The sequence below is a fragment of the Gordionus sp. m RMFG-2023 genome, chromosome 1, assembly GCF_954871325.1.
Source record: "Gordionus sp. m RMFG-2023 chromosome 1, tfGorSpeb1-WG-v2, whole genome shotgun sequence".
Lineage (NCBI taxonomy): Eukaryota > Metazoa > Nematomorpha > Gordioida > Chordodea > Parachordodidae > Gordionus > Gordionus sp. m RMFG-2023.
In genome coordinates, this window is record NC_088775.1 from 61679445 (window position 1) to 61697279 (window position 17835).

The window sequence follows — 17835 nt, forward strand, 5'->3', positions numbered from 1 at the left end:
TCTAGCTGTTAGTGTATTTTCTTCCAATTGTAGATTTACTGATTCGACGTTTTTTATTACTCCTTATCGAACACCGTAATAAATTCTTTATATAGTTTTACAATATTCACGTTATCATTATTATATTTATTGCTGATCATATTGACTTTTACCTTTGTTGGTAACGATAAATCAAATTCTATAGTCCATGGAAAATACAAATGGTGCTGCATCATATATTTTTGTAATTAATAACGGAAGCCATTTTATTTTATATTATAATTGAACTTTTACATAATATTCGCCCATAATTTTTATTGTATTGTTTCCATATGTAGTTGGAGCTCTAAGCATTCTAATTTTTGGCCTCCCTATTTTATTCCTTATTGTTGCATTAATGATGGTTACTGCGAACCTGTATCATATTCCATTTTAATTTCGTGGTTGTTTATTAATACTGTGTGCTGTCCATATTTGTAGACTTTTCTTATTGAAAAATCGGAATCATCGTTACTTTTGTAATTCCGTAAACTTTTCCTCTAATTTTACACACACGGCAAAGTGTTTTTGCACGTTTTTCCATATGCTGGACAATTCCAAATAGCATGAAAACGATTACAAAAATAGCACGGTTTCTTGTATTATTATTATTTGTGTGGTAGTTATTATAAACTTGCACTGGTTCTCTTTTTACGTATGTTTTATTATCATTTTGATAGTGTCGATTATCATTATACTTTCGATTATTATTTTGATTTAATTGTTTATTATTATCATTATATTTAGTTGTCTCTTTGATTTTATAAACCATTTTAGTAGTATTATTTATCATCGCCAAAGTCATTTCTATAACCTTATTTAAGCTTAACGGTTGGTCTTCGTCTTTAGTATCTAAATATCTTAAACGTAGTTCTTTATCTAGTTGCGAAATCTTTAGTCCAGCTATTAATTGATCGCGAATTCTTAGTTCTACATTATCTTCAAATTCGCCTTGGGACTAGTTCTTTTATATTTTTTAAATAACTCAATACTAATTCTATTGGTCAGCGACTTAATCTAATGAAATCAATTCTCGATGCCAAAACAGTCCATTCAGCTATATAAAGTTGTTTTGCAATTACCATATTATCAATTTTTCTTGGAAATAGTAATTTTTTTATATAAGTTATTATATTTATTCCACCATATACTATGAATAATGTTTTCAAGGTGGCGTCAGTTTGAGGAATATTCTTTACATGCAAAATATAATTTACATGATCATCTAGAGAAGTTTCCTCTTTACGAAATTTGTTTAATATAATCTTTGAAATATCACCCATAATTTCTATATATTATTAATTTTTTTAAACAAAAATATACAATTCTATTTAATATTTATCTTGACCGAAGATCGCATTTTTTTTTATTTCGTCGCCAAATATTATAGTCAAAACAATTGGTATCTTTATTTTAAATTCTTATCTATATTTAGTAATTTATAATTATTTAATTTCTTCTAATATAATATTAAATTTAGGATAGTTATATTCAGTGTTGTTAAAATAGCGCGCTACTTTTTTCAGTAGCGGTAGCTATAGCGCGCTACTTTTTTAAAAAAATAGCGATAGCGGTAGCTCGCTACTAATTTAGAAAGTAGCGAATTTACATAATAAATACATCTAAAAATTATTAAAATATATTTTTTATAAAATCTAAAATTATAATCCTTTTATTTAATTTAATTTAATTTTGAAATTTATATTTAAAAATATACATTATTGTTATATATTAGATATAAACAGTTGTTAAATAGCAATCTGTATTTAATTTATATTTCGCGCATTCATTAAATTATATATTTTTGAAATTCCGTTATTGGTATGTCCTTGCTTTTATCATTTTATATTTCATTTTACATTTTATATTAAGCATTATAAATCTTGTTATGTGTGAGATTGTTGAAGATATTGAAATTTCTTTGGAAAATGAGCAAAATATAGATGATCAAATTCAAGAAATACTTTAACCTTGAAGAAAAAATTAATACTGGATATCGGTTTCGGTGCAAGATGTGCCGCAAATTATCTCTTCAAATCATACGAGCAGCTTTAATTTGGAAAAACATTTAAAGGTAATATATTAAACAAATTTAATATCAATGTGTAGGCTAATCTTTAATTTTTAAAATAAATTAAAATCAAAAACCAATCATTTTTTTTATATATTCATAAATTTTATCTAAATTATTTAAAACATTTTAAAATAGTTATTTCAATCATTTTTATGTACTTATCTCCTACATAATTTTTATTCTAAGTATTTTATAATTTTAGACTGTGCACACTTCATATTATAAAGAGATTGAAAAATATCTCAAAGGTTTTGGGGTAATGGAAGAAAATAAACCCACTTCCAAATCAAATTTAATACAAACAAAATTAACCAATTTGGATTCATCAAAACCTGGTGTATCCCAAAAATTGGCTGACAAAATCATTATTAACTTTATAATAGATACAGTTCAACCATTATCCTTGGTGGATAATGATTCTTTTATAAAGATGATAAACACTTTTTCTCCACGGACCAAGATATTTTTCCGGCAGACATTGATGTCAAGAATTTTGGAGAGCTTTAAGGAAATGAAAGATTCTTTGATATTAAATCTATCTTATGTCTCCTACGTCTGTACAACGGCAGATTGCTGGACTCACAATAGAAGGTAAAAATGTTTATTTTCTGATTTATAATATATCATATTTTTAGAGCTTATTTAGGAGTAACTGCACAATGGATTGATGCTAAAAATCTTAAACGAAAATCTGTAGCGTTAGCTCTAAAGAGAATAATTGGCTGTCAGACTTATGACATTCTAGCCAATATTATTGCAGAAATCCATAGGTCTTACAAAATTCAAAACAAGGTTTGTAAGATGATTACGGATAATGGGTCTAATTTCCTGAAGGCCTTCAGGTTTTAAATTTATTATAATTTTTTTATAATATGATATAAATAATATAGAATATTTGGGGAAGATAATAATAATAACAATACTAGTAATATTCCTGACAAAAATATTGAAGATGGAGAACAAGAAGAGGATGATGAAATGGAGTTTGAGATAATTGATGTTCATGACATCCTTGGTTTTAAATTATTTTATATTTAATTTTTCACCAATATAAAATAAAATATATAATATTTAGGATCTTCATTAAAGTTTTCTATGTTACCTAGCCATCATTGTTGTTCCTGCCACAACCTAAATTTAGTTGCGACAGTGGATGCTGAAGAAGCATTATTAAATGAGGATTTTAAAAGAGTATCAAGATCTACATTTTCTAAATGCCAACCTCTTTGGAATAAACAAAATATTTCATCAAAGACGTCTGATATTTTCAAAAAAAAATTAGGACGTTATTTATCGACACCAAACACTACAAGATGGAATAGTGTTTACAATGCTATGAAACTTTTAGCATTGTTTCTAGATGAGAAAAAAATGGAAATGAATTATATATTGGATCAAATGGGAATACAGTATTTGAATGTGGAGGAGCATACTTTTATTAAAGAATATACTGAAGTATTTTTAATTAATAAATAATATTATATTTAACCATTTTAATTTTTAGGTTATGCAATATGTTGCTGCCTCACTTAAAATCCTAGAAGGGCAAGATAATATGAGCATGGGATATTATGTGCCCACACTGAGTATATTAATTACCAAGATCAAAAGAATCAATAATCTAAAATTTTGCCAACCACTGGTAGAGTCTATGCTAAAAGGCATTGAGAAAAGGTCAAAACTTTATTTTTATTTACTATTATACAATTATATAAAATGAATGATTTATTGCTTGATTAGCCATAATTTAAATTGGCTTAATTTACAACACAATCTATAATATTAATATATAGTAATTATTAATTAATATAAAATTCAAAATTAATATATTATTAATTACCTTGTGTGTGTATAATAATTATATTTTTAAAATTTTTATTTACCATAATTTATTGCTATTTTAATATTTTTTTTATAAATGAATTTAAATCTCAGATAAATTTAAATTTTAAAAATTAAAATGGTATTCTTCTTTTTTTTATAATAAATACAATCGCTTTATATAAATTAGATTTCCAGATCTGTATGATGATGATAATGTAATAGCTGCTATTGTTCATCCTAGTTTCAAGTTAAATTGGCCATACATTAATTTGACTGAATCTAAAGGGCAACTTGATAGGCTGATGGTAACGTTAAAAAATGGCATGCCTAACCACGATACTATAGCAAGATAGAAACCGCAGCCTTCCATAGACGATTTTTTTGAAATAAATATAATAATAATAATATTATTGAACCTCTAGATGCTTTTTTTAAATCTAAAAATACTAATTTAAATATTTTTGATGATTTTTTTCATATAAAAAGTTTGTTTATTAAATTTAATACTGCTTTGCCCTCAAGTGCTAGTGCTGAACGATTATTTAGTATGTCAAAGCTTATACTTTCTGATCGTCGCTCTAGACTTAGGGATGACAGAACCGAAATGTTATTTTATAAGTGCAATAATAAATAAATTATATATATATATGTAACAAATTATAATGTTTTTATATCAATATTTTATTTGTGGAAATAAAGTTACGTAAAAAAAAATATTAAAAAAAAATCAAAGTAGCTAATAGCGTGCACTCATTTGAAAACGATAGCGGTAAGTAGCGTTTAACAACACTAGTTATATTATTGTATGACAAATATTATTCAAATAGCGTTGAATATAACTTTATAAACTATAACAATCATAATCGTTGTTTTTTAACTTTTATAATTTTTTTGACTCAAATGGGTAAAAATATATATTGTTAACATGTTAAATTAAATTTCAATGAAGATGCACTATATAGAAAAGTGACAAATGTCATAATCGATATTTTTTTGACTCAAATGGGTAAAAATAAATATTGATAGCATGTTAAATTGAAATTTGAATATAAAGATGTACCACAGAAAAGTGACAATTGTCATAAGCGTTTTTTTTACTCTAATGGGTAAAAATATATATTAACATGTTATTAAAATCTCAATGAAAATGTCCCACAGAAAAGTGACAATTGTTATAATCATTATTTTTTAATTTTTTTGACACAAGTGAGTAAAAATATATATATTGTTAACATGTTAAATTAAAATTTCAATAAAGATGGAAATAGTGACAATTGCCTAAATCGTTATTTATTAACTTTTTTTGACTCAAACGGGTAAAAATATATATTGTAAACATGCTAAATTAAAATATTAATAAAGATATACCAAAGTTACATTTATCGTAATCCTTATTTTAAAATATTTTAGATTCAACATAGAAAATTGACAATTGTCATAAACATTATTTTTAAATTTTATAAAATTTAAACAAGAATATAACATGGAAATTATCACTATTGGTACAAAATTATTTAAAATCGTTAAACATATATTGTGTAAACCAGGTTTGTTTTAAAAAATTAGCGTCCTCAATCTAATTTTTTTTTTTTAAATATGGACACAGCATGTTTCTTAAATTTTTGATGTTATTATTAGACTACAAACGATGCTTTCTAAAAGCGTTATTTAAGATTAAATCATGTTTTTACTATTTACAACGACATAAAATGATAAGCCTTTCCGGGCAATGAGGCAAAAGTCAAATTTAAGTTCAGAAATTATAATTTTTTAAATATCTTTATGGGTTGTTAAATTGCTTGGTTGGGTTTAATTGGCATAATTTTGCGTCGGATGAGCTAGATCCAACCCAATCTTGATCTGGTTTACCAAATCTATAGACCATAGAAAACTAACTTTATATAATATCTTACTGTGTATTTTTTGCTCAATCGTCATTCATATTTTTATGACTTATTAACATTAATAAATTAGAATATTTACTTTTAATATATTTTTTACTCTACCATCTCGAGCCGCGAAATTAAGTTGTAATTGTGAACCTTTATTGTAAACTTGAGAAAATAGTTTAATATTAACATCGAAATAATTTTCTTATATCAGTAAATTTTGAATAATTATTTTTACAAATTATTCTCTTCTTAAAATTTTTTTATAGAGCGGGCGGTAGTGCGGTTTAAGAAAATATTTTAACTATGGGTGGGTGGGTTAAAAAATTCACTATTTGTATTTAAAATCATTTATATAAACATTAAAAAAAATGCTCCATTAAATTTCAACATTTTTAATACTAATCGATATCTGAGGATGTGTTGATATCGCAAACATGCATTTTCATGGAATAACATCAACATGGATGAAAATCTGATTTTACCCGTTTCCCCTAAAGCAAAGAGAATTTAAATAAAGGTATTAAGTGCAATGTTAAATAGATAGTATCCACGTCAAAATTAAACAGATGGGAAGATGTGGCTTTTACAGAAGAGAACACCTTAACTAATGACATATCCAACTTTATATCTTAAAGTAACGAGTTTTTGTATAATTTAGCAAGATTTTAGGCTACTAAGTTTAGAGTTTACCATTTATAAACAATTAATTTAAATTATTATTTTTTTATTTATTATTAATGGTTAAACTTTTTATTTAAATATCTTACTTATGTAGAATATATCCTTCAAACGGATATCCTACTTTGGTGGAAACGACAAGAAAAAGATTTATCGAAACTATCAAGATTAACCAGTGCTTCTTCTGAATGAGGAATTAACATTACTGGAAGGTTTATAAAACAAAAAGGAACGTGCGTAAATCCAGAAAATGGGATTCATTATTATTTTTGCGTTATAATATCAATAAATATTAATTTTACATTTTTTACATAAATATTTTATTAAATCAAATAAATTCTTTATCCGTAATATATATGGAATATTTTTTTTGCTTAATGCAATTTCCCAAATTATAAAACTTTTTTGTAGAGGTGTAGCCAAAGTTGTCAGATGTCACTATTTAGCCTGATTCTCATGATTTCATACCTAATTAATCACGTTTTCTCACACTTCACGCTTTTCTCACACTTCACGCTTTTCTCACGTTTTTTGAGTAAATTGAAATAATTACACTTAACGTTATAAATTTTTTTAAAAAAATGTAGTATTTGGTAAATCAGTGATCTAAATAGTGAGTCCAGCTAACCAATCATATTCATTGATTTTAATTTCCCATGAACATAAATGTATAAACAAATATTGAGGTGATTACCCACAACACAAATTCAATTTCAAGAAAGTTTATCAAGTAAAATGAATTTAAATAACTATATTTCTTTTATGGATTTTATATATCTTAGGATTAAAACGTGTATGAAATAAATTAATTGTACATACACCCTCAAATTATAATTAGACTAATATAAACAATCAAATTAAGAAATATCTTGACAAAATCGTTTATCTATTTAATCTATTAAAATAAATTGTAGCTAAAAACCAAATACAATTTATATTAATACATTACAGTTCTCCCCACTACAAATTGAATTCATGATGATAACGTAATGGGGGTTTCGAAACTTTTTTTAAGAGCTGTATTTCCATTGTGTTCTGCATTGTCCAAATCCTCAGTCATTGTTATGGGTATTTATTTAGCTTGTACATGAGCATCCCTCAATTGGTCGGCATGCTGTGTTTTACAATACCCTCAGACTCAACATCATACAATATTGCACTTTTTCGTTGAACTACTGTCCCTTCATGCCATCCCGCAGTCCTTTCGTTTTCTACCCAAACATTTTGCTTCTCTAATGCGTTTTCACTCCTTTCCCTCTTAGTAATTTCCATTGATCTAACGTCGTTCTGAGCGGCCTTCCAAACATCATTTCAGCAGTGGATTTACCGGTAGTTGCATTTGGTGAGTAATTAAAATATTCGCTAAATTTAACTGGTCCGGAGTCCCACCTCTCCTTCCAGCATAAAAACGCATCTTTATCGTACGTATAGATATAGGGGGTCGATCTAAAATGTTTTATGCTGTTTTTAAAAAGAAACGTTTTGAGTTCAGATCCAGTAAACTGACTACCGTTATCTGAGACAATGTAGCGAGGTAACCTAAATCTAGCGAAATAATTACGTAGATTTTAGCCGAATTAATATGTGTTAAAATTGCAACTTCAACCCATTTGGTGAAACCGTCTACGCAAATTAACCAATACTTTCCAGATACGGGGCCTATCAAATCAACGTGTATTCGTTCCCAAGGTCGTATAGGATACAAATGATTTTACCAAGGACACCTCGCCTCTCTTTTGCTAATAAAGCTACAATCGATGCGAAGATAAATGGGCTGCAGATTACTATGGAATTTGATATCGTGCGGCGTGTAGTGTGATAGATGAGGTACCTGGAGTCGCATAGGAAACCATCATTATCACCTGTTTATAAACTAGTGGGATATAACCATATCGAGATCGAAGTATTGGGTAAATGTTTAGGTTTAATTATTTTATTAACTACTGCCTTGGTTTCCTTCTCCAATGAAGACCGCGCGATTGCTAAAAATAGGGTATCTTCAAAAGTGATATTTCCTTCGGTATATTTTGACCGAAGTTCTTTGTCCAGCTCAGGCAACCCTACTCCTAAGATAAAAATATCTCTTAGGAGTTCATCAACTGGCGATTTAAAATTACAAAAAGAATAAATAATTTTCAATTTGATTATAAATCGGTAATAGTTTCACTCTTAAAATTATTGCCATGTAGAAAAATCTTTAAATATTTTTTCTAAATTGTCGAGTAAAATTAAAATGCTCTGTTATTTGGATGGTGAAAAATTTTAATTAAATTATCAGTGCCTATGTATGCTAATAATAAATCTATTTTTTTTATTTTGATCAAAATTTTTTTTACTTAAAATGAGTTCTATATTATATAGGTAATCCTGAATATTAACTTTTTCTTTGACGAATTCTGGAATATGAAATTGAGTAGGTGTTGATGTTTCTTCGTTTTTCTTTAGAAATATCTTCTTTGAGTCTTCGTTAAACATAGTATAATTTTAACCTTTATATTTAATACGTCTCTTTAAAAAAATATATAAATAATCGTCGCCAATGAAATGATTTATATAAGGTAATAATGTATAAGTAGTGTTGTTAAACGGCTAAGCCGAGTCGACTTAGCTGCGACTCGAGCCTAGTTTCTAGTCGAAAAAACGAATTTGACTCGAGTCGACTAAATGAGCAGCATTGGTCGGCTCGCTTAGTCGGCTCGTGTATTTGACTTGTTGGGTCTGCTCAATTTTTTTTATTTTTTTATAAAATCTGGTAAATTGCTAAATTTTGGGAAACTGATTAATGTGAACAAAACTATAATAAGAATATATGTTGTTTTTAAAGTTTTTCGAATTTTTTTGGCATAAATGGGCTAAAATAAGTATTGCTAACATGTTTAAATAAAATTTTAGTGAAGATGTACCCTAGATAAGTGACAATTGTCATAAGCTTTGTTTTTAAAGTTTTTCGAATTTTTTTGACGTAAATGGGCTAAAATAAGCATTGCTAACATGTTTAAATAAAAATTTAGTGAAGATGTACCCTAGATAAGTGACAATTGTCATAATCGTTGTTTTTAAAGTTTTTCGAATTTTTTTGACGTAAATGGGCTAAAATAAGCATTGCTAACATGTTTAAATAAAATTTTAGTGAAGATGTACCCTAGACAAGTGACAATTGTCATAATCGTTGTTTTTAAAGTTATTCGAATTTTTTTGAAGTAAATGGGCTAAAATAAGCATTGCTAATATGTTTAAATAAAAATTTAATGAAGATGTACCCTAGATATTTGACAATTGACATAATCGTTGTTTTTAAAGTTTTTCAAATAAGCATTGCTAACATGTTTAAATAAAAATTTAGTGAAGATGTACCTTAGATAAGTGACAATTGTCATAATCGTTGTTTTTAAAGTTTTTCGAATTTTTTTGACGTAAATGGGCTAAAATATGCATTGCTAACATGTTTAAATAAAATTTTAGTGAAGATGTAGCCTAGATAAGTGACAATTGTCATAATCGTTGTTTTTAAAGTTTCTCGAATTTTTTTGACGTAAATGGGCTAAAATAAGCATTGCTAACATGTTTAAATAAAATTTTAGTGAAGATGTAGCCTAGATACATGGTCTCCCATTCAAAATAAGAAAATTTTTTTTTTTAATTTTATGCCAATTTTTCTTAAACTTTTATTTATTTTAGTTATTCCTTTTTAATTTATTTCTAAAATTTTGCGATTTCTTTACATTTTTTTTCTTACTGTATCTTTTCAAACCTTTTGCGATTTTCTTTACTTTTATTTTTCTTACTATATCTTCTCTCAATTTATTTTTCTTCAATTTACAAATTTAGGTCCATTTTTTTAACAATTTACGTTTTTTTTCATCATACATACAGATATAATATTCTTTTTATGATTTATACAATTTCTTGTTGGGACTGTGATGATTGTACAACTGAATATAAATAACTCGAATTAAAATCCATGGAAATATACTTAAAAAAAATTAATTTTATTTAGTCTGTCTTCCCTATTGTTTTAAATAATAAAAATTTTCTGATGCGTTTTTAAAATAAGAATTTAAAAATGATTATTTTTTATTAATTTAAATATTGTTTGGTAAGGTAAACCAAACGATTAATATATAATTTAGCAATTGTAATTATATTGTCTGCCAAAAACTTTAAATATAATTTTAAAAATAATTATGAAAAATGAGAAGAAAAAATAGATAAATTCTCAAAAAAATGACCAGATTGAAAAGGTTAAAAATGTATGCAAAAGATTAAAATGTATAAATCATAAAAAGATAATTATATCTGTATGTATGATGAAAAAAAACGTAAATTGTTAAAAAAAATGGACCTAAATTTATAAATTGAGAGAAGATATAGTAAGAAAAATAAAAGTAAAGAAAATCGCACAAGGTTAGAAATAAATTGAGAAAAGATACAGTAAGAAAAAAAACGTAAAGAAATCGGAAAAATTTAGAAATAAATTAAAAAAAGAATTAAAATAAATAAAAATTTAAGAAAAATTGACAAAAAATTAAAAAAATATTATGATTTTCTTATTTTGAATGGGAAACCCTGTATCTAGGGTACATCTTCACTAAAATTTTATTTATACATGTTAGCAATGCTTATTTTAGCCCATTTACGTCAAAAATATTCGAAAAACTTTAAAAACAACGATTATGACAATTGTCACTTTTCTACTGTACATCTTTCACTAAATTTTATTTAAACATTTTAGCAATACTTATTTTAGCCCATTGATGCCAAAAAATTTCGAAAAACTTTAAAAACAACGATTATGACAATTGTCACTTTTCTACTGTACATCTTCACTAAATTTTATTTAAACATGCTAGCAATGCTTATTTTAGCCCATTTACGTCAAAAAAATTCGAAAAACTTTAAAAACAACGATTATGACAATTGTCACTTATCTAGGGTACATCTTCACTAAAATTTTATTTAAACATGTCAGCAATACATATTTTAGCCCATTTATGCCAAAAAAATACGAAAAACTAAAACATATTCTTATTATAATTTTGTTCACATTAATCATTTTCCCAAAATTTAGCAATTTACCAGATTTTATAAAAAAAACAAAAAAATTGAGCAGACCCAACGAGTCGAATACACGCGCCGACTAATTGAGTCGGCTCATTCGGCTCCTTGATCGGCTTGAGTCGGAGCCGTTTCTTACGACTACGACTCGAGTCGGAAGTCGTAAGAACTCGACTTTTTAACAACACTAGTATATTGTATGTTTACAATAAGAAACCATATATACTTTTACAAAATCGTTTATCTATTACAATTTATTGTATAGTGATCTGCATCGGGTCTAATTTTTCAAACTCGGCCCGGCCCGAAATTTGTTTAAAAAGTTTTTCCGGCCCGACCCGAAATTTGTTTTAAAAAGTTTTGCCGGCCCGGTCTTAAACCCGAATTTTTTTTAAAAAAAATTTACTGACCCGGTCCGAATTTATTTAAATATAGAAATTAATTTTTATAATTACTCAAAATAAAAGACCTGATGTTATATGTCGTTTAGTTTCTATAAATAAAATCAAATATTTTTATTTTACATAAAAAATTCAATATAAAATTGGTAAATTTAGATATATTTAAAAAAATTTCCAAGGTCAGACCCGGCCCGAATTTTTTTTAAAAAATATTAGGCCCGACCCGTACCCGATTATTTAAAATAGAATTAGGCCCGAGCCCGGCACGAAGCCCGTTCATACCGGGTTTACCTTTGCAGATCTTTATATTGTAGCTTAAAACCAAATACAATTTATATTTATATTAATACATAGAAACATTAATTGCTTGTACAGAATGGATTTGCAAATTCAAAATATATCAGGAAGTTCATCCTCAAGTTATAATTCTCAAGATGAAAAATTGAAATATAAATAAACAATAAAGAGGAAAATATATTAGGTAAGTTATAATAAAAGTTGGAAATAAAAATATGAATGGTTAAAGCAGCATTCAGGGTCTACTGTAAAATGTAGCTTATGTGTATCACGCTTTTCAATAAGCCATAGTGAAGAGTATGATATAATCAAACTTATGAAATCTAACAAACATAATCTGGCAAATGAACAATACTTCCATATCATACTTAACCAAATATTCTAAGAATGAAACCTTGTCTGTTATCGCTGAAACAACATTTATATATCATTCCATAAAACATTCTCATATCTATATGTCGGCTGATTTTTCAAGCAAGCTATTTTACACACTTTTTCCTGTCTCTAAAATTGCATCAATATTTTCATGTGGCAGAACAAAAGGCTCTAAAATAATATAAAATATTTTGGCAGAAAAAACAAAGGCAAATATTATAAAAGATCTAAAAAACAATCAGCCGTTTTCAATACTAACGGATGCATCGAATAAAGGTAATATAAAACATTTCCCTATACTTAGATACTTCAACAAAAAAGAATGAAATAAGTGTTAAATTACTTAAATTTTTTTCATCTGACTGTTTGCTAGAAAATTTAAAAATAGCTGGACTCGATATTGCTAATGTAAAGACCTATTGTGCAGATGACGCATCTGTAAACTTTAGGGAAAACCAAAGTATTTTGACGGAATTGATATATGACATTCTTCACAATTCGTTTAAAAAAGCCATAATTTTTCTCAAATATGATATTGAGAGTATAATAATTAAATGCTATAATGAATTTAGCAACTTGACAAAAAGAGTTACAATTTTAAAAGAATTGATAGAATGGCAATTTAGAATGGTCAGAATTAATTCGCCACCTTCCAACTCGCTGGTGTACATCAATGGATTAAAATAATTTTTATATAATGGGCGGACGGGTAAAGAATTTTAGACTCATGGGCGGGCGGGTTAAATTTTTTAAAAAATATAGGACGGGCGGACTTGTGAGCTAAAAACCAGCCCATTGCAGATATCAATCTAGGAGCTAATCAAAAGATCTATTCATCATGAGTACAAGATGGGCTAATCTGGGCTCGGGAATATTTTAATCAACATAAAATAATAATATGGGTATCAAATAAAATGTGTTTTAATTATATCTTGACAGTAAATCTTAGATAAAAGGTAATTTTATTATATTTTGATTGAAATCTATTCAAAGTGAAAAAATATCGTGTAATGAGATAATATATCATTTTTTTGTTTATTTATAATAAATTTAGATAGAAAAACTAAACAGAAGGATATATAAGATATGTTCCAATTCGTAGAAACTATGCCGAGACATTAGATGAATTATTTGGCGAAAATGCTTAACAATGTTTATTAACTTTTGTTATAGATTTTGAACGAGAGAAATTTTTTTGTTAATATTGATACAATTAAACTAATGCTTCAAGTTAAAATGATAATCTTGACAAATATTTTCAAAGTTTTTATTATATTTAGTTCAAATAAAAATTATTTACCAAGTGTAAAGAAGCAGCAAAACGCAATGGCGTTTTCTGGGGTTAGATAAAAAAAATAATTTTAATCGCGTCGAGCTAGGGCTTAAAAATACCAAAAAAATAGGATTCACGACTTGAGTTAGTCGACTACAGACTCTGAGGTAGGTGAACTCGGCCTTTTAACAACACTGGAATGATCAATTATTTTGTAGGAATACATCATTATTTCTGAAATATTGGGATTATTATGCTTCGTTTGTCTATCAGATGAGAACACTTGACAAAGATTTTGCTGATCATATCCTTCATTACTGCTAATAGTTGATTATCATTACTTAATTCAAGTTTATTTAATCATTTTATACAAAGGGCCACAAGCAGTAGATCATGGCACGCTAGATATGCTTCGGCTAATTTATCATATAATATATTTTTAAAAACTGCGTATAATATAATGAAAAAAGTTTTCAATAACTAGAAAATTTATAGGAACAAATGATAACCATTTCGTATGTACCTTCTTAACAAGATTTGTTTATTCTAATATATATCTCTGTAATAGGCCTATTCAAAAAAAATTCGAATATTCGATTCGAATAATTACGAATACGAATAATAAATTATTTGTTTTATCCGAATACGAATTATTCGAATAAAACGAATTATTCGTAATATTTAATAAATTGCTTTTTTTAAAAATAAATCTAACATTTGTCATTTCTATTTGATAACCTGCCAATCTGACAGGTGATGTGTTTATAAAAAGACTAGCAAAAATTTTAATTTCCCGTATTTTTTCAAAATTAATTATATTAAAAATTACACAAACCAAAAGTATATAAAAATATATACAAAAACCAAAGCTATATAAAAATATATTATATCTTTATAATAAAATATTGTTAGCTAGCCTAATTATGTTAGAAAAGAATGATTCGGATGAAATAGTTATGGTTGATGTTGACAAAATTTCTTCACAAAAAAGAGCGATTATATGGGATCAATATCAACTCAATGGTGAAAAGGCTGCTTGCAATCATTGCAAGAGCATTATTAAATGCAAAGGCAAAACAACATCGCCTCTTATTAATCATTATAATAGGTTTCATTCACATCTCTGTAAAAACAGTAATAAAATTGACAATCACCTTTTTCTTTATCTAAAAAAATTAATTATAAAGATAACTTACTAAAATTATTTATTAATAATAATTTATCTTTTAAAATTGTTAATTCACCTGATTTTAAAAATTTTATAAATGATCTTGATTCTTCTATAAAATCAATATGCTCCAATACTCTTAAATTGCATATGTATAATACATTTGCAGAAAAAGAACAGTTGGTAAAGGATATAATATCCAAAAATAAAAGTCAGATTAATTTTTCATCTGATATTTGAACTAGCCCAACTCAGGTTCCTTTTTTAGGGTTAACAGCCCATTTTATTGATGATAATTTTAAAATAAATAACATAATTTTGGATGTTGCTCCAATAAATGAACAACATTCAGGTGAAAACATATTTAAAGCCTTTATTAAAATAATTAAAAATTATAATTTGGAGAATAAAAATTTTTATATAACTCTAGATAATGCTACTATTAATAAAACATTTATTGATATATTTTCTTTAAAATATCCATCAATAAAAATAGGGCACATTCGATGCTTTGCTCATGTTATTAATTTAATATCCAAAGAAATTTTAAAAATTTTAAATCCATCAATTTTATAACTACGAAACATTATTAGGATGATACGTAATTCTCCTAAAAAATTAAATTTATTAAAAATTATATGTAGTTCACTACATCCTCCTAAAAATTTTTTAAAACCCAAATTGGATTGTGAAATAAGGTGGAATAGCACCTACCAAATGATTGAAAGGGCCTTATTGTTAAAGCCTGTTATAAAAAAAATTAGTTGATTAAGTTATAACTAATATTATAATTCTTCAAGAAAAACAATTATCAGAGGTAAACTAAAATTTATAAATAGGTAATTAATACTTTATTAACATAACATACAGGAATGGGACGATCTTGTAAAAATTAAATATATCCTATTGCCTTTGTATGAGTCTACAAATATGGTTTGTGGGGAAAATTATCCTACTTATAATTTGGTACCCTATTATATTCTAATTCTTGAACACTTAAAAAATGAGAAACCTTGTTTCCATAAAACCTCTAACAATGATTTCAAAGTGGCATGTGATAAATGCTATTACAATTTAACTGCAGATGATGCAATAATAGCTACAATATTGGATCCCAGGCTCAAAATAGAATATTTTAAATCAATATCTCTTGATTATGATATTGATATATCCAGGTTAACAGATAAGTTTAAAAAGATTTACAGCAGATATACAGGTATTTAATTTACCTCCATTTAAATACATATCATTTTATTTTATAAGCTGCTGATAATTACAACTACCAAAATAAGGATGAAAGTCAACAAAACAGGCTTGACATTGTTTTTACACAAAATTATGTTCAACTATGTGAAATCGATTTTTACCTGAGTGAACCAAGATCAAAGAGTGATACTGATCCATTAATGTGGTGGAAGATAAATGCACATAGGATCCCCATACTCTCAAAAATGGCAAGAGATTATTTATCTATACAAGTAACATCAACTGCGTGTGAAAGACTTTTCTCAGTTGGCACAAATTTGTTGTCAAAAAACCGCATGTCATAAAGAAGAAAATATAAGAAAAACCCTTTGCCTTAAAATTATAAATTAAATGAATAATATAATATTTTAATTTTGTTTATAACTTGATTATATTTATTTGTCATCGGATTATTATAATTTTTTCTGTTTGAAATCAAATTTGCAATAAAAAAATTTGTCAATATATTTGAGTTTGATTTATTTTATTAAGAAAATTCATTTCAATTATTCGAATCGAATACAAATAGTAGATTTTATTATTCGTACGAATTCAAATAGTAAATTATTCGATTCGTTTAAACGAATCGAATACGAATAATGCACTATTCGATTCGAATACGTTTTTAAATAGGCCTACTCTGTAATAATCTTTTTTGATCTTTACTTTGTTTGTTAATATGTTAAATATATTTGTAGCAATTCATAGTTATTGATTATTTGGACTTTTTAGCTTCAGTTACAGCCTGCTGGTAAAAATAATTTGTTAATTTATTTAGATTCCATCATTATGCGTTAAATTCTACAAAAATTAACATTGGCATTATCACATTAGCCATCAAATTTCCGAAATTTGATAAAATATGAAAAAGATTTTTAACTAATATTATATATTATATAAAAATAAATTTAAATTTTTTAAAATTGACATCTTATAAAATTTTATGATTTTTGCGGATTTTAAACATTTAGAGAGAAATTTAGTCTCGTCTTTCCGCCAGAATTAGATTAACTCAGCTGGAAGTATGGCAGGTCTATGAGGGATGTATAATAGGGGAGATTTTTATTATTACAATAATATTTACGAGAACAGTCAAATTTCCGAAGGGGAATTTTCCCTTGGCTCTCCTCATGGTTAGGCCCATGGACAGCACAACATAATAATCAAGTTTCTTACAAGCCATTTTAGATATAAGACTGCCTGGGAATTTGGTTTGGGTATAAAGAACTTTTTAAAAAGAAGTCAAATCTTTTTAAAAATTTCCCATGTTAATGTTGGTTGTAAAGTTTTGAATCTTTATAGCTATATCATAATTTACAAAACATAATATATTAAAATTTAGATTTAGATTTAATAGGTATGAAAAGGTCTCATTTGGATCATTATCATCTGCAATAACCTTTTTTTAGCAACAATTACAGTAAAATTTGTCAGAATTTACGGAAATTATTTTATTATTTTTTACCTTATAATGGTAAAATCAGAGACCTGCAGAAATAACATTTGCACGGCCCGGCCCGTCCCGGGTTTAAAAA